General features: G+C 42.6%; 1 protein-coding gene across 1 annotated transcript in view; it reads left to right on the top strand.

Annotated features, from left to right (window-relative positions):
- The window catches only part of Fstl4 (follistatin like 4), a 405,787-nt gene that overhangs the window by 176,963 nt on the left and 211,685 nt on the right, over positions 1–17,139 (top strand). The window lies entirely within an intron of this gene.

Genomic DNA, 17,139 nt, shown 5'->3' with positions numbered 1-17,139 from the left:
TATATATATATATATATATATATATATATATATATATATATATGCTTATCAATAGATATATCTATCATATCTATCATATATATATAGGCGAGTCATATTAACCCAACAAAATAATCTTTGATTCATGATAACATACATAATTATTAATGAGGTATAGGGGAGAAAAAGAAGAAGCAGACTCATACATATATATGAAAGATATACCAATAGATAGATAATAGATATAGCAATAGATAAGTATTCGTTAAATAAATAGATCCATAATATATACATTGAACTGACAGAGTTATGTCAGTTTAATTAAGGGCTTGGCCTTCTCTGGAATTTGGTTCACTTAGATATATATATTCCTTCATTATTATCTATCTTAAAAAGGTATGATTTTTAGTTTATCTGATGTTTTCTTATTATTATCTTGGGAACAACAAGATTTTTGCAAACCTCTACACCTTAGATAGAAATAGATTTATGTCAATAAAATGTTAGATAACCTACTGTGTTTCAGCATTTTCAATATTACAGGGAAATTGCAAGAATAGTACAAAGAATTCCCATTAATCATTCACTCAAAGATACCACCCAAGTGTTGTCAACTATCTTCGAATGTCCTTTATAGAAGAAAATTCAAATCTGAGGACCTTTTGCACTTACTTGTCACCCATCCTCTGCACACTTCAGTCTACAACAGTTTTTGAGTTTTTCCTGGACCTTCATGCCCTCCACATTTTTTAAGATACATGCCAGCTATTTAATTAATGTTCATTAATGTCCCTCAATTTGAATTTGTCTGATGTTTCCCTGTGACCACTGCAAGATGATAGATATGGGCAAGGATATTATAGGAGTAACAATAGGCTCTTCTTCCTGCAATCCAGTAAGTAAGAATTGATGTCCACCTGTGACATCAATAGTAATGTTACCTTTGATCACTTGAATAAGCTGGTATCTGCCCATTTTCTCCACTGCAAGTTTACCCTATTTTTCTTTAAAATTAATGTTTTGCGATGATATACTTTGAGATTATATAAATATCCTTTTGTTTACTCTTACTATCACCCGCTAATTTTAGCAAGTATTAGTGCTAGATTAATTAATACTTCTGCCCCATTCTTTCTCTCTTCTCCTTAACATCTACACAATCTAATTAACACACACTTAATACCATTACTTATATGTTAGGTAATATGCATGCAATATTTTGCCTGAATTGATGCATACTATGGTGATCACTAGATGAAAGTTTTCTAATTCCATCATTTAGTCTACATTTACTTATTGAAATTCCACCATTAAAAAAAGAGTTTTCCCTCTTCCCCATTTATTTCTTCATTTTTTTTAAATCAGTGTGGACTCAGGACTCATGGATTCCATAAACAGAAAGCTAATCTCTGCAACTCTCATCACTTATGCTTAAAATGCCCCAGATTTGACCAGCAGGAGTTTCTTCAAACTGATTCTGGATCCTTTGCTAGGCAGCGTTAGTCTTTAGGTGCTTGCTTATTTTCCAGCACAGGATGTTCCAGGCTATTCTTATTCTTTCCCTGCCTCTCCCTAGAATAAGCCATTTCTTCGAAGAACTTTTAGTGGTAAATTCTATTTAGACATTGAGACTTGGAGTTAAATATGCCCCTTGCTACTGGGGCTTTGCTGCTTGCAGATCTTTTCAGAGAACAGCAATAAGAAACGTGTGTAAATGCACATTCATACAATAGCTCCAATGTCAATCCAACCACAGGCTTCATGCTAGGATTTCCCTCTTCTCACATTTGTCACTTTTCTTCAGTGAGAAACCTGGCCCCCATTGTCATCAATACATGTACTTATTGCTGGGTCCCCCATATGCTAAATAATCGGCTAATCCCCAGAGGGCTGCTGCCTCATTCTTCCTAGTGTGGACCCTCATCCCAGCTTGCTATCACCTTCCTATCTCAATTCCCTACCAAAACCCAGCTAAGCCACCCTCCCACATGGTCCCTTCCTTTTGGTGGCCTTGACCCCCTACTTGATCACTATCATGCCCTGCTACTTTCCTCTTCACTATGAGTTCTTGAAGATAAAACATTGTCAGAATTTCCTCTCCTTGAAATAAAAAAGTAATTCCTATGTAGATAAGCATATTATCATGAATCTAAGATCATTTGGGGGGCTTAATGTGACTTGCCTAGAAGAATATTTTGATTTTTAATGTTATCTAATTTCACTACTCTAAGATGGAGCCAATACTTACTACAGAATGGCTCTTTTTAGGCTTTGGGTATAAATATGTCAGTGAAAGTGAAGCCCCATTTTCTAATACTGCTGCTTCAGGAAACAGGACCAATCAGAACAAGCCTGTCCTGGTCAAACTGGACTAGAGAACAGATGACATTAGAGGCCACAGACCCCACTGCTGGGCCTTCTAGAACATTACACATCCTACTTAGAAGGTACTTCAAACTCAGCTCAGTCTTTGATTTCTTTTATCAGATGTGGTCCAAAAGGGGTCAGTTATTGACCTTCTGTTTGTTTTCAGCCACATCTGGGTATCAAGGAAAATACTCCTGCTGAGGGCTCCTACTCAGGGTTTAGAGGTGGAAGATGATAGCATAGGTTATTGGTATTCGTTTCTTCTTTTTATCCCCCACACCTCATTATTAGGTTTCTTTTTGTTAAGTTCCTGGTGATGGGAGAGTTTAGATTTGTTTGCAACATGCAAGTAGGCTCAGGAAAATTAAAATAGACCATCTGTCCATCACCCAGTCTTCCCCAGGCTCTCTTGCGCCAGGATCTGCTCCCAACCCCTGTTCAAAAGGTTGAAGAGTGGTGTGTTGGAAATGACACCCTTGCTCCTTCTCCAAGTGCTTTCTAATTGTTGAATTCCATTTTTGAAAGTCACTGTCTGATTTCTGCCTGTGGCAATATGGTAGATAAATATTTTTAAAACCCTTTTAAGCACTGCTGTGCTGGTGAGAAAATAAGGAATACTTGGAAGCTAAAAGAGAAAGTGAGATCAGGAAGCCTGAGAAGTAAGGCAGCAGTTGACTTGAAGCTGAGGGTCTTGGCCAACTGGGTGAACTGTAGCTTTAGTTTGCATATCCTCTATGACTCAGGGCACCAAGGACAAAAACCTAAGTTCCTTCCAAAGTGGATATGTTTAGAAATTCTTCTCTCCCATACAAACCTGCAACCCTAAAGGTTTTCATCTCCAGTGTAAGGGTGAGTAAGAAAGAAACACATCCATTCTCAAGAGACTGCAAGGAAATATACTTATCTCAAATCATGGCACCACATAGAAAGTCCCTGGATAATTTATAACCATATGCTGATCTCCACATGAAATTTTAGCTCATATGCAAACTAATCTCAAGCATAAATTTTAGTTTAACCAAGACTGGTGGAGTCCTTGGGGTGTTTGGCACAATCAAATATGGCTCATTTTTCAAAGTATATCTCAAAAATTTCTCACAAATTAATTTCCAGGAAATGTGAGCTCTTTTAAAAAAAAAAATCAAAACACCATGAAGAAAAGTCTCATGTAAGAAGCTACATAATCTATAAAGAACAAAATGATACGGAATATAAAATATGTATTTTTAATTTTTTAAAGATATAAAGTATAATTAAAAATCTGGAGTTATACAAATCAGCAGTCATCTTTATGAGGGGTGTTATGGTTTGGATGTGAGGTGTTCCTCAAAAGCACATATGTGAGAAAATGCAAGAAGGTTCAGAGGAGAAAGGATTAGGTTACAAAAGTCTGAACTTCATCAGTGAATTAATCACTTGATAGGCATTAACTGAGTGGTAACTGAAGTGGTAGGGTGTGACTGGAGGAGGTGGGAATTGGGGCATGGCTTTGGGGTATGTATTTGTATTTGGCAAGTGGAGACCTCTCTCTGCTTTCTGATCAAGATGTGAGCCACTTCCCTCAGTCACATTCTTCCACCGTGATGTTCTGCCTCACCTGGAGACCCAGGGAATGGAGCCGACCTTCTGTGGACTAAGAGCTCTAAAACTGTGAGCCCTCAAATAAACTTTTCCTCCTTTACAATTGTGCTGGTCGGGTCCTTTAGTCACAGTGGTGAAAAAGCTGACTAAAACAAAAGGCTAAATAAAACTTGTTGAAACAAAAATCCAAAATTAAAAACTCAGTGCTAGAGTATAGCAATAGGTTAGAAATAGCTGAAGAGGGGATTCAGAAGCCAAAAGATGGGTTTGAAGAAATTATACAGAATATAACACAGAACTATCTAAGGTGGCAAATGTGAAAGAAATAAGAAATATTGAGATAGAATGGGAACTTGTGACATATGCTGAATCAGAATACCTGAGGGGGCAAAAGGAAGAGAAATAGTGGAATAGAGACAATATTTTATGGAAGATGGCTAAGAATTTTCAAGAATTGATGAAAGACATAAATCCTTTCAGGAAACCCAATGAGTTTAAAGCAGAATAAATGCAAATAAATATGTACCTTATATCATGGAGAAACTGCAGAAAGCTAAAGAGAAGATCTTAAAATTATCCAAAGTGGATAAGTGAATTACCTACAAAGAAATGATAGCCAATGAAAGACAGAAAACAGGAGAACAAAATGTTTATCAAGTTGAAAGAAACAAGTTTGTGAACACAGAGTTAATTACATAGCATAAAAACCTATTTAAAATATGGACAAAGGAGCTGGGGTTGTGACTCAGCAGTAGAGCGCTCGCCTTGCATGTGCAAGACCCTGGGTTCAATCCTCAGCACCAAATAAAAATAAATAAGTGAAATAAAGGTATTAAATATATATATATATATATATATATATATATATATATATGGACAAAGGGGCCGAGGCTATAGTTAAGTGGTAGAATAAATACTTGCCTAGCATATGTAAGGCCTTGTGCTTCATCCCCAACACTGCAAAAAATAAATAAAATAGACATTTTAGATAAATCTAACTCAGGTAATTTGAAATATAAGATTATGAGGAATGAAGATAGAACTTATATACATGATTGTCATGTATTTTGGTCAAGAAAAAAGAGATTGAAATTTATTTGTCCTGAGCTTCTTTGTATGGAAGGTAAAAATACTAACTTTAGACTTTAGGTTAATTATATCTTTTTATATATATATATAGTATAAACAGGAGAAAAATAAAAAGAGTGTATTTAATTTTAAATGAGTGGAAGGGGGGGGAAATGACGTGTAGTATTTCATCCAAAATAAGAAAACAAAGGAAAGAGGAGCACATAAAAATGCAATAAACAACCTAGTACAGACTACATAAATAAATAATAATAAGTGCATACTGTGGGTGCTATGAGTGGAAATAAATGAATTACGGATTATGCAAATATGTGGGTAAAACATTAGCATAAGAGCAAAAGAATTAAGTCTCAGATGAGTACATACATTATAAGTCATTTATACAGAGTTCAAAAACGTAAAACTATCAATGTACTGCATAGAAACACAAGGGTGAGATAAAACTACAAAGAAAAGAAAAAGAATAACAAACAGAAAACTCAGGGTAATGGTTACTTCTAAGTGGACATGAGAGAATAGGAGAGTTGTCGGACAAATGGGAAAAATTCAAAATAAATGAAACTATTCTTTTTCTTTTAAATAGATGAATGAGTACATGATTGTTCATTGTACTGTGATACTTGTGCTGCCCACAAAGTGTATATTATTTTCTGTCTACTTGATGTTTAATAAGAAAAATTCAAACATGCATAGTTGTTTGAATTTAATTTTTTTATGTGGTGTGAAATAGGATTCCAGTGTTATTTTATTCCAAACAAATAGCAAGTTGCCCCGGTATCATTTATCAGTCAGTCATCTTTTGCCCTTAAAAATGTTCAATCTTGTCATCCATAGAATTTTCACATACATTAGAATTTGCTTCTGGATCTTCTTTTCTATTTTATGGCCATGTCTATAGTCATTGATTTGTGTATTCCTCCCTCAATATCATATTGATTTGATCACAGCAGCTTTCTGGTTTGATATTCTGCCTTCTTTTTCTTTTTCTTTTCTCTTTTATTATCTCAGGGCACTTATCCTTTCAAATGAACTTTTTAAGATCACTTTATACAATTCCAAAAGAATTGCACTAAATTTATGATGATGCCTTTCCACTCAAGAAATGTCTTTGCATTTGTTCAAATTTTATTTTATGACCTTCAGTAAGGTTTTATAGTCTTTTTTATACAGGTCCTATGGCTCTCTGGCCGAATTTATTCATAAATATTTTATGGTTTTTACCATGTTTATGAGCAGACTATTTTCCCCCTTTCCATTTCTAATTATTTATTGCTAATGTGGAAAGAATGATTAATTTTGACACATTTATCATCTGTCCAACTACTTCATCATAATTCTCTTATGATTTTAATCTTTTTTCACTAGAGTCTCTTGGCTGTCTAAGTGTATGGATACATAATCAGCAGAAAGAGATAGCTGGTAGTTATCCTTCTTTCCCAAATGTCAATGATTATTTCATTTTCTTGTCTCAGTATATTTCCTCGTTGAATAAAGATGGTGACGACAACTATCCCTGTCTGTCTTCTGATTTAAATTGGAAACACTCTGGGACTGGCTGTCTAAGATGACATGTTTAGGAGTTTTCTTCTACTCCTCTTGCCTTGAAGTTTTGTCTTGGAATGACTGTTGTATTTTAAGACTGCTTTTATTTCTATTTGTGCCCTGGATTTTGAGATATACCCTATACTGATCTTGAAAGTTGCTAATCTGGGTCTCAGTGGTGACCATTCTCTCTTGAAATTCCTCTGATTTTCTTTTTGGTTAAAAAAAAAATCAGACTTCTCTTTAAAGCCCTCTTTGTACTGTATTTGATTCTCTTGGAATGTTGGTACCTGGTTGTCACTGTTTAAGTTGACATCGTTCTCTCTTCTAGAAGCTCCGATTCGCTTGCTTCTCCCTCTCTCTGGAGGTTGGACCTTTTGAAGCATATGGTTTTTTTCCATTTTTCTGCTTTTGGAGGCTTACGAACAGACCCTTAAGTACCGTAAGACAATAGTAGTCTCACAAGTGGCACCCAACTGAGCCATGGCTGACCCTGTGGGGCTCTTGCAGAAGTAGACAGATTGCCAGGCCCCTATGGAGGCACATGGAGGCAGCCTCCTCTTCCCAGGTCTCCATCGGCTCTTCTGGTCTCAGAGGAGGAGCAGACCCAGTCAACCTATTCACCCAGGAAAGCTAGCCTCCCCAGAGCCTCAGTCCTCGCTGCAGAAGCCTCAGCAGCAGGTGAGCCAGACTAGAGCTAAGAATAAAAGAAATGTGACTATTTATTTGATTTTATTACTAAGCTGGGTTTTGAGATTTTTTTGGCACATGTTTTTATGGCTGCGAATCCCACTGAGAATCCCACTGAGAGAAAAGGGCAGGCCTTTGAGAGGAATAATTGACACCCAATTGAATAGACAATAGTCGTTTTGTGCATATGCTAATAATATTAGATATTTTAATTAAGCTCCCTTTTTCTTTTTTTTTTTCCTTTAAAAGTATAATCAAGGAGGAGAGCAAGTCATTATTGTGAGGCATCTCTATGAGAAAAGATCTAACCAAGGCGAAGTATAGACTTGGGGGCAGCCCTTGTACAGCTGGTAAAGGGCCCTGGAAGAATTCAGCATCCCTTGCTGGGCTCCAAGTCTCAGGGGATAAAGTGGCAGGAGGCATCACTGTGGCTCATGCTGAGTGACTCCAAAGTTAACCTTGAAATAATTGGAGGCAGCCTGAGGTGTCACGGCCTTGTATCATTAGTTGGTGGAGAAGCCGGGAAGAGCCCAGATCACAGGACATTCGTAAGGCAGTGAGAACGGCAACATCTGGTCTCCTCAGCTTGAAGATGGAGAGAGCCCCGAGGATCCAGAGAAAGTGACAAGGGAGCTCGGTACCTGAAGGAAAAATGAGGGGCCTGGTGACAGAGTATAAGACAGAGGCAAGCTGGAGAGGTTTTTAGGCAAAGAAAAAAAACTCCAGGAGAAGAATATATTTGGAGAAAGTGCTCCAAAACAAAGCCATTTTGTAAAAGAAGCTCTCCCAAGGGCAAAAATCCTATTGTACACCACATTTTAATGCAGCTTTTCTTCCCAAGAAGTTCTCTGAAATAACCCTTCAAAAGCCAGTTGAGATAACTCGATCGGGAAAAAGCAAGCGACTTTTTGTAATTTTGTTATAGCCAAAAGGCATCCAAGTTAAAACACATGCTCTGATACACACCCAAAGTTCAGAGATGCGAGATGATTGTCTCTGTCTCAGGAGATCTCTGAGCAGCCCTGTCAGGTTACCAGGGGGAGACTGCTGCTGACATGTGAAAGAGACTGGCCTGGTACCTCCCAGGTCTCTGGTCTCCCACCCAGTACCTTCTGAAGTCTCTCTCTCTCAGCCTGCCACCCTGTCTGTTTCTTTAAAACCATTGATTTGGGATCACTCACATCTCCAACCAGCCATTCCTGAGTCTCTACCTTCATCAGTTTCAGTCTTTCACCTGGAGATTTCTTTAGCTGCTTCTGTGACAGGTTCTTGTGTCAAGCTCTGAATGGATGAGAAATGGAGCCTGGTCCTGGCCCTGAATCTACAGAAGCCACCTCACACCAGGCCCTGGAGCTCTGAGGGGCTGTGGAGTTCAGCCAGCTGCAGAGGGCCCTGTGTCAGGTCCTGAGGGGCACTGAGCACCAGCTAGCAGCCAGAGAAAGGCCTAGGCCAGAATCTGGGAGCTCCTTCATTTGGACACAGCCCCCTATGGGAGGACTGAAAGGAAGGCTCTGGGAGTAAGTGGTGCCGGGGCTTCCTGTGGTCCCACATAGTAGATGGGGGAGAGCACAAAATTGCAGAGGGCTCCCAGAAGGAAGAGACACATTGGGCCTGACTCCAGAACGTGGGCCTGAGACGCCTAAGAGACATTTTGGTGTCAGAACTGGGCAGACCACCTTTGCAAAGTGCTCTGGGCTCCCCTGTAAGATCAAGGCCTCAGTGACTTTCTGATACCACCCTTAAGCTCCAAGTGGAGTCTGCAGGGTTTGTGCTATGATTAATCAGTTCCGGTCACTTTGTCCTGAGAGTACATGGTTTCAGACTCCCCCAGGTTGGAAGCTGGGCAGTTTGCATGGTTCAAAAAAAAATCTCTGCTCCAGGAAAAATTGCAGGGTAAGTATTTCTTTGGGATATTTGAGGCCTGTTGTTTGGAGTCTATCTTGTAAAACCAGTCAATACTTTCAATATAAATGTGTTTGCCTTTCCATTAAGGCTGGCCTCCTGAAGACAGTAACTACCCACACTTGAATCGGCCAAACCAAATGGCTCCTTCTTTTCCAGTCCTATTTATTCAGTCATTCACTAATGCAGAATGTCTGAATTGAGCACTTGCTGCGTGCCAACCTCTTTCCATGAATTATCTCATTCAGTCCTCAAAGCGATCCTGGAAGGGACAGACCATATGGCCTCATTTCTAAATCAGAAAAAAAGAGGGTAGGGAACTTGCTGAGATCAGGCAGGCAACAAGCCCCAGGGAGCACAAAACTGGGGGGATAGCTAAATGTAACTGGGTGTTCCTTGAAACAAGCTGGGGTGACGGTGAACTCCGTGACAAGTTTTGACATGGCACCTCCCATGGTGAAGCAGTGAGGGGTACTTCACGTCAGGTGGCACACAGGCCCCCCGCCCACCTCCTCCCCTCTCTGCTCCTTGGCACCTTTCCCAGGAGAGTTCTCACTGTCCCTCTGGAGTTAAGCTAAGTGACTTGGCGCCTCACATTCCTCCCTCTTTGTGGTCTCTTTATGAGGCTGGGGGGTCCAAAAGAAGGAGATGCCCCAGGTAGGGGAGAAAGATGAGAGTCCTTGGCAGCCTTCCGGGGGATATCTGTCACTGTAGGCACTTTGGTGGGATTGAGAAAATTATCCAAATAGTGGAAATAAGGCACAGTGAGGTGGCAGGTCCTCCAAGTGTCAAATGGATAAGACACTGATCCTAGCTCACTGTTTACCATGGATTAAAGTGCAGACTTTGCAATGGTATGTTCACTTATATGTTTGTTTTGGGTAAAGATATAAATGATTCATTCTGGTGGAAAAAACCCGAAGAGCATGCTTTTCTCGGGCTGTAGGTCATTCACTGGTTGAGTGTCTCACTTCGCCAGGCTTCTTCCTCCAAAGCCTGTTCACCTCCTCAAATTCTCCTTTGAACCTGCTTCTCCCTCCTGCAGCCTCCCTCATTAATCAATTGGCCAATGCTTGACACATGCTCACTCTGTATTATCACAAGTCACGGGTTTAAGTTTTTTAAAGGCTACTGTGGCACTAGTGCTTGGTGCTTGTGCTTCGTCTGTGACCAGAATAACCACCTCCAAAAGCCCAGCCCAGAGTCCCTGAACACTATGTAGGAACCTAAGTATGCTTTGGTGCATTATGAAGTTGGTTAGATACAAACTCCTTTTAAAATTTTTTTGAACTTTTTATGAATACATGATAGTTATACATAATATCGAGGTTAATTGTGACATATTCATACATTCATATATCATGACTTACTCCATTTAATTCCCCAGTACCTCCCCTTTCCCTCACCCTGGTCCTCTTCCTCTACTTTAGTGGTCTTCCTTCTATTATTTACTTTTTTTAATTGGTGCATAATAATTACACATAAACTGGAATTCACTGTAAATATTCATACATGCACATAGCATAATTTAGTCAATTTCATTCCTCTCTTTTCCCATCTCACATCCCTTCCCCTTCATTGGCTTCCCATACTCCATCATTCTTCCTTCTATTTTCATGAAATCTTCCCCCATTTTTTTATTCCTTATTCCTCTCTAGTTTCCATATATGGTACAGAATTGAGAGGCCTGCTGATAGAAAAAGTCCCCCTCCCTCCATGTCCCATGCATTTCTAACCTTGTCTTGGTGGTTTATTTTGAGGCCTGGACTTAGGAACTGTGAGCAACCCTCCTGACAGGTTACATTACCTTCCAGCAATGGATAACTATGTGTTTCTCTTAAGCTTTGGGATCTGGAGAATTTGGTTGTATCTTTCAGAGCTGGTCAAACTTCTGTTTTCATGAAGCAAATAAGAGTTTCAGCTTACAGGCTGTGCTTGTTAATTGCATTTGAAGTCACCTGTGGTCACTGCAGGAGACCATGTCTTTCCAGCTGTCACCTGTCCAGTTTCAGACAAAATGGCAGGGGGCAGGGCTGGTGGATGCTTGCTGTCCAGGTGATCATGAGTGACAAGGCATGGTTTTTGGCTTGTGATATGTACAGATCCAAGCGGGACTTCCTTCTGTAGCACTGTAAACCAGCAGCCCTCAGGGTGATTGGTAAATAGGCCTCAGAGCAGCATGTCAAAGAGATGTGAGCAGTAGAGATTGCATAACCAAGGTAACTGGTGTTTGCATGCACCATAATGTTGGAGAAGCTGGGAATGTGGCATTTAGGACCTTGCTAGCATGAGTTCCTTAAAGGCAGGGGCTATATCTCCAACCAAGCAGATTATCCCAAATATGAGGGATTTGGATCAAGATGAATTCAAATCTAGGCTCTATCACCTATATGCTGTCTAACATAGGCCTCTCATATTTCCTTATCTGTAAAACGAGCATACATTTATGCCACAAATACATTCTGAGCAAGGCCTGTGTGTCTACTTCATAAGGCAGTGATGAGGATGAGATGATGGGTTCTAAGCACAGTGTCTGGCCATTGGCATGCCTCTGTAAATAGTAATTTTTATAGCTCGGCCCTCTCTGCCTCAAGCCATGCACTTGACCTCAGGAAGAATTAGATTCTCTCCCCAGTTTTGGAGTGTCAATGAGAACTTACAGGGTGGAGGTGACCTGAGGCAGTAGCAGCACCCAGACATCTGGAGAATTGTGGAAGCCCTGGCCAAGATGGCCTGTGGTCAGCACGGAGGGCTGCTCTCTTCTTACCTACAGCCATGAGGGGTGCCAAGGGTTTCTTTCTGGATTATAAAATTGTGGGTGGTGGGTCTCTTGCAGCCAGGAGTAGAGCAGGGAGTTCTGAGTGTCAGGGAGACAGATGTACAGCTGGGCAAGTGGAAGTGTCATCTCAGCTTGCTGCAGCCTGGATGTGCCCAGCGAGGCTGGCCCTGGAGAAGGCTTTCTGGGCCAGGTATCCTCTTGTGTCAGCTTATATTTACTTCCTTCCTGGCCTGTGCCAAATCCATATTGTTTTGTTCATTTGTTTGCTGGTTTATTCTCTTGCATGTCTTCCTACACTGTAACGCCCTGAGGGCAGGATCCTAGTCTGTCTGGTGTACACAGCACCTAGGATTGGGTCTGGTGCATGGTAGGTATTCATCAAAAAAAAAAAACAACTGTTGGATGGATAGGTGAATGGAGAACTGGCACACAGGGACTACTGCCATGCCCTCATACAAACCCAAATTCTACATTCATGTTCTGCCAAGTTCTGCAGGCACTGTACCTTGAGGGAAACAAGATGGAATAGACTCTCTGTCTAGATCTTGGGCATGTCTGAGAATAGGGTGATATAGGGTAGAGCGTTGGGACCATCACCTGAAGTCCCTGAACCTCACACCCCACATGTCTGCACATCTCTGTATACACTTAGCCCTTCCTAGGCAAGTCCCCAGCTCTAGCATTTCAAGTAAGGGTTACATGTCTCTTGTATGTCATAGAAGGTAAAGTGTATGACCCACATGAGACACTGTATCTGCCCATGGCGGCCACTTGGTTCCTTTATAGATACCTCCTTCTGTTGAAGCCTGAGATGGCTACTGTGGCAGGCAGGGTCATGGAAGGTGGTAGATAAGATTCTTGAGGTTCTTGGTGCTGTGCACGCTGTCTCTGGTCTTCCATGTCCATGCCCTGCTTCTATTGGCCTGCTTTGGGCTCTGCCAAAGCAGTGGCCAAGTTGTCACCTCACTGGGTGCAGCGAGGTTGTGAAGAGTCATGCCCAGCTACTTTGTGTGGGCACTTGCCAGGTACAGTACTTCCAAAGTCCTGGCCAGAGGGAAGGAAAGGCTGTCATTGACACTTAGGCTAGACACTGAAAAGTTGTATGGACAAAATATGCCAGCAGGCCTTTAGCATCCCAAAGTAGAAAGGCTAATGGGTTTCCCTTGTCTTACTCCATTTTCCGCTGCCATAACAGAATGCCACAGACTGGGTAAATTATAAACAATAGAAGTTTATTTTGATTCTGGCTTTTGATTCTGGAGGCGGAGAAATCCTAGAACTTGGTGCCAGCATCTGCCAGGGGCCTCTGTGTGCCTCATCATGGCAAGAAGGCAAGCAAACCCGTGGAGACAGAGAAGAAATCAGGCCCAACTCATCCTGGGCATCAGGAACTCACTCCTTTGACTACCTTGCTCCCTCAAGGGCACATCCTCATGACCTCCTCCCTCTAACCATGCCCCACCTGCCCAGTTTCTCTTAGTTCATTCAGCTTTCAAGGAATTCATTACTGATGAGGTCAGATCCCTCATGATCCAATCACTTCCCAAAATCTCTGCCTTTGAACACTGCTGCATGGGGGACCATGCCTTTAACCCATGAGACTCTGGGGAATATTCCAGATCCAAACCTTGACAGGGACAGATCTCAGGATTCACCCTCCTTGAACACCCTCTCCAGGGTCCACAGGCTTCCCTTCCACATTTGCTAAACCACGCCACCTGTACCTATCCTCTGAGCCTTGGCAGTCCCGTTCTGTGACACTCTTATCCAGGATGCTCATTTGAATCACATGGGGGAATCTTGAGCACCAACTGGTACAAATGGACCTGTTAGTCTGGCCGCCATCACGTTAATGTAACCATTCCCATTTCTACCCATGTTCAGTAAATTTAATTAGTGTTGAAGAGCAGCTTATTTGGCAAGATGATCAGTTTTTAACCTGGGTAAACGACTTTCTTTATGACTATAAATTAAGCACGTTATATCCTTTTCATGCGTCGCGGTCGTCCTCATAAACACCGCAGGCAGTTGCTCGCAGTCTCACTTGGTTACCTTTCCCATTACTGTTTTATCATCCTCCCGGTAGGAGTGGGGAATTCATTCTGTGTTAATGACAAGAAGGAGGTTAGTGGCGAGGGGCTTGCTTAATGAGGAAACCACCCGTTGGTCAGCATGTTGCTGTGTCTAGGGATCAGATTCTGGGCCTGCCCCTGTATGGGGGTTCTCAGCTTGCCGAGGGGCCCGCTGTCAACAGCCTTTGTGAAGGGAGCTCTCGCAGGGCTGTAGAACTCCTTTTGTCTTAATTGCAAATAATTAGGAATCAAATATTTGCCGACAGTTGATTTCCATATCAGAGAGAACCTGAGGGCTCTCGAGGAATACAGTGGCCGCAGGTTGTTGGCACAGGTGTTTTCTTAACACTGACATCTTAGGGCACGGCCCCTGGGAGGTGGCAGGAGTCACTCCTGCAAGCTAGGACGTGGGCATTGGATGCACACACGTGGCACTGGTCCTCAGAAATATTCACTACAATCTGGACATAGGGCATTTCAAAGGAGAGCATCAGGTAGAGCAGACTCCCCTGTCCGTGACGAGTGGGCTCTAGATTGACAGCCTGGCTGAATTCGATGGTCTCTGAAGCCCCATCTGCTCTGACTCTCCAGGACTCTGGTCCGTTTTACTGCCAAAGGCACACCATCATGGAAGCACCTCTACTTCTCGCTGCCATTTTTCCACCTCCCTCCTGCACCCAGGAGGAGGCGAAGGAGATGCACCTGCCCAAAACCAGAGCCTGTGGGGGCCCCACCACCCCAACCACCCCAGCCCCTAACCTGGTGTTAAAACAGAGGCACTGAATCTGTGTTCAAGAGATCGACTCTAAAAACTATCATTTTTCTTAAAGCTGAGTGTCCGAGGGCCATTTAAGAACTAAAGTCTAGCCCCTGTGGGGCCTCCTGAGGCCAGCATGTGGAGCAGACCCTCTGGGAGGGAACACTTGAACTTAAGGGCCAGTCGGAGCTGATCTAACCAGAGAGATAGAGCAGTGGGGGGGATAGGCACAGCCAGAGCAAAATCCCACAGCTGGCTCTGGAGGCCAGAGGCTCAGAGAGGAGGCTCTGTTGCTTCAGAGACGGTTGATTCGTGGGTTCCCATCCTGCCTGCACAGGGAAGTTTACTAAAACAGTTATCCAACGGCAAGGCTTTGTGTCTTGCCCCATCTTGGAAAAGAAACAAAGGCTGGTATTTTTAGAGCCATGTTTATTTCTTCAAGTAGCTGTCAGCATTTTCTTGGGTAACCCATTTCCCAAAAACCCAGGAGAATCCTGCTAATCAAACACACTCTGTGGCAAAGCAGCAGAGTGAAGCCTGTGGGGAGGGTTCCCACCAAGACTCTGCCTTCAGCTCCTCCCCCGCCTCCTGCTCACCAGTGGTCACCCTCCGGGCAGGCTGCAGAGCCCTGGAACCTAGCCTTCCCGGGTAAGAGGTGACAAGCCAACAATTAGCAAAGTAGATAAAGGAGATTCACGGGCCCCTGCTCAGTATCTGCACCTTTATACTGCACCGAGATATGTTGACCTTCTAGTTTATTGCAATTCAAGAAAAAGTCAATATTTCTTGGCTTGCCATGGCTGGAGGAATTTAAATGAGTTATTGAATCAAGCAGTTAATCTGCCGATAACTGATTTTTTTTTTCCTTTCAAATCCATAATGATGAAAAGCAGACTTAACTAAAAACAAGAAAAGGAGGATTCTTTTTTTCCCTTAGACATTTTAATCTCATGGGGCAGGAGCTAAGGCTGAAGCCTCAGAGTCTACTATCAGGGCTATTTTGTTTTGCTGGGTATTTTGAAGATTTAATTAAAACATAAAACAAAAGATTTCTGTGGCTATAAAATCTGCATTCATGTTTTCATTGTTTGTATTTTGATATCTCTTTATAGGTCTTAACTTTCCATCTGTTGCCATTAATGACACATAGCAATCGTCTAATTTTTGAACTCCTCTAAAGAAGTATAACGTTGTTTGGGGATACTTGTTTGACTTTCCATTGATTTATTAGTGCCCTTGTGCCAAAAAGCCACTGGGCCAGCTGCCCTGCCCTCTAGGTTATGAGCTCTGGGCACTGCTTTCCTGAGATTCTTATGGGTATGTGTTTGGGTGCAGGGGACATCCAAAGCAATGTACTGGCTTCTTACCTACACAACGACATTGTGCTGGAAAGTGCTGAGTAGGGGAAAGGCTTTTAGTGGCACTACTAATGATGTATGTCATGGAGAACCCTGTTTGTTGTCCCTGGAGGAAAAGGCTGACAACTCTTCCCACCTAGGCTGCCCTTCCACCCCCATCCTGAACACTTGAGAGTATACTTCCTCTCTAGACTCTGCCATGGCTCCCTAGTGCCTAGAGTATCACACTTTAGCTCTCTCAGTCTCTTAGAATCACGCATTGCCTAACCCTCTCCCTCCCACCCCTGATAAAAACTCCTACTCCCATCAGGTCTCACACCTGACACACAGGAAAGCTACATGCACACAGTTAAGGAGCCCTGGCCTGCTGTGTCTCAGAGGAAGCACCCTCCTCTCAGCCTTTGGAGTTCATAGCGCTTACCTCTTCCATGAACTCTGCCCCCAACCCCCTTTACTTCCCCACAAAGTAGCTCCTGGGCCCCCTTAGCTGTTTGCCTGGCCCAACCAGAGTTGTGTCTGTATGTGTGCCGTCACCTTACAGAATGACCAGGTCAGAGAGAGGGAGAGCCAGGTCTTGCTCACCCTTGGGGACCCCTAAGGTACCTGGCACACAGCCTGGCCTAATGCCACAAAATAAATAAAAAGGGTGAAGGAGGGGAAAGAGGGAGCCACGTTGGTAAAAAGTCACTGATTTGAAGAGGTTTCTGGTCTTGTTGGCTCAAGGCTGGGGACAGTGGTCACCGGCTCTGTCCTCTGCTGTAAGACACCTCTGTGTGAGCACAGAATGGCCAGATGTTTTCATTTGTCAACTGGCAACAGGAAAACTGAGCTGAAGGAAGAACCAAGAGCTTATCAAGGGCCTTCCCGTGGGTTCCAGGTGTTGTGTTTGAGATGTTCAGAGCGAGCCATCCACCAACCGGAACTCCACTGGGCAACAAGCCCTTCTTGGCACCAGTGGCTGCCTCTTATTGGAGGGAGAGGGACTCTGTGGAGCCCCAGAGCCCCACCTCAGTAGCCTTAATT

This window comes from Marmota marmota, unplaced genomic scaffold, assembly GCF_001458135.2.
Source record: "Marmota marmota marmota unplaced genomic scaffold, marMar, whole genome shotgun sequence".
Classification (NCBI taxonomy): domain Eukaryota; kingdom Metazoa; phylum Chordata; class Mammalia; order Rodentia; family Sciuridae; genus Marmota; species Marmota marmota.
This window is presented reverse-complemented; position numbering and strand designations above follow the sequence as displayed.